Source organism: Malus sylvestris, chromosome 14 (genome assembly GCF_916048215.2).
Source record: "Malus sylvestris chromosome 14, drMalSylv7.2, whole genome shotgun sequence".
Classification (NCBI taxonomy): Eukaryota; Viridiplantae; Streptophyta; class Magnoliopsida; order Rosales; family Rosaceae; genus Malus; species Malus sylvestris.
In genome coordinates, this window is record NC_062273.1 from 17,467,252 (window position 1) to 17,469,235 (window position 1,984).

At 35.5% G+C, this 1,984-nt stretch overlaps 1 long non-coding RNA gene across 1 annotated transcript; it reads right to left on the reverse strand.

Moving 5' to 3' along the window:
- Window positions 1-464: 464 nt before the first annotated feature.
- LOC126600232 (uncharacterized) lies at window positions 465-1,724 on the reverse strand. Its single transcript, XR_007615387.1, has 2 exons — window positions 1,081-1,724; window positions 465-1,006 (listed from the first exon to the last, which is right to left on the reverse strand). It is a non-coding gene; the product is annotated as an uncharacterized LOC126600232 (long non-coding RNA).
- Window positions 1,725-1,984: the final 260 nt, after the last annotated feature.

The window sequence follows — 1,984 nt, forward strand, 5'->3', positions numbered from 1 at the left end:
TTTGAGAAATAAGATGACGGATGGATTAGTTAGAGGTCCGTTCTTCACACATGACACACTTGTACATGAATTGATTTCCAATTGCTTTTCAATAAACTATGATGCTCAACACCCCAGATTGACCGTGATGCACAAATTAACCCTCAGATTTTCCTTTATTTATTGAATTGGATGAATGCATGCGACAATCCAAATTATTCTCTAAAAGTCCCCTATATGAATGCATAATAGAGATACAATTAGAGATCATTACGTTCAATGAAAATCATAAGTGTTGATGAAGCAATTGTAACTATGAATGCATGATACGTTTGCCAAGAATTCAATTAACGCGATTGTGACAAGCAACCTTCACTACTCATGAATATAAACTTGTAACAATTAGGTGAAACTCATTTATATTCTAGCATCTAATTTATGTATGAAAACTAAGTATGCATCCTTAATAAACATACAAGAATCAGTTATGAAGAAAATAGATAATTGAATTGCAATCACAACTTATCAAATCACAATTGGAAGAAATCAATTCATATCACAAGCATGTTCATGGCTTCAAACTTCCCCCTAACTAAATAGGGGTTTAGTTCCTCATGTTCACAAAACAAAGATAAACAGAATTATACATTGAAAACAAAAGAAAGAAAACACCTAAACGTTCCAACGATCCATGTTGGATAGCAAGCACGTACAAGAACTTTCCTCTTCTTCTTTGTTGCAACACAAGGTTGGAGTGATGTTTTGAAGGGTTGGTTATGTGGAGGAATGGATGGGAAGGAGTTTAGATATGTAGGGAGAGGCAAGGAAAGGCTTAGAGAATGATTAGTTTCTGGATGATTTGAATGAGGTTGCTGCCATGGTATTTATAGGAAAAGGATGGACTTGTTTAACACAAAATTATGGTGGAATTGAGTAGGTGAGCAAGGCAAAGAGTGGGAATTGTTGGTGGGTTAGGTATTGAGTCATCCATTCACATGTCATGGTGAGTTAAGCATTGCATCATCCACTCACATGTCATGGTGATTTAAGCATTGCATCATCCACTCACATGTCATGGTGATTTAAGCATTGCATCATCACTCAAATTTCTGGTGAAAGTGAATCAATGCCCACGACATTGAAGAATTTCTTGGTTTTGAGTGAAGTTTTGGTCAATCCTTCTAGAAATTTATCCCTTCTTGCAACTTGTATTTGTTTCACCAGATTTTTAGCATGTTCATAGCCTCTTTTGTCTTCAAATTCGTCCATCCTCATGCCTCCATGCTTGCACAATCCAATCTTGGCCCAAAAATGCTCTAGAATGTTCCAAATTGCTTCTTTTTGCATACTTTGACACTAAAACCTGAAATTGCACGAAAATAACTTTAAACACTAAACTAACTAAGGAAAAACAACATAAATGTATGAGAACAAGCCAATTAAGTCGCATAAACATGCTCCTATCAAATTCCCCCACACTTAGTTTTTGCTAGTCCTCGAGCAAAACAAAGAAATAAAACAAAACAAAACCAACAAACATAACCTAAACCTTCCAACGTTTGCCTCAGGGATTTCCAATGCACATGACAAGTTAAAGATTATCATTCCCACAGATTTGAGTTAATTTAACACTTAAGCACATACTTAATCATAGTCACTACTTACTAGTTCACAATTAACCAATTAAAACAATGTTTTGAATGTAGTAACATGCCTTAGAGAATTCCCTCAATCCTTACAAGATATGCTCACATATATGTATCACAAAGAACGCAATTTCCGGAGTTAACAAGCATGTTTAGATATGATCTCATGAATGGAATGCTACTACTTAGATGCGAGAACTAGTGACACCATATGCTCATACCAAATTCAAACTCCACAAATTGAAACACATAACACTCAAGATAGAAGTTAAGGGTTGCAACGGGGCTTGGGGTATTGGTTAACAAAGAAAGGATAAGGAAAACAAACGTTCTTCAAGCATTAGTACGCAAAGTAATGA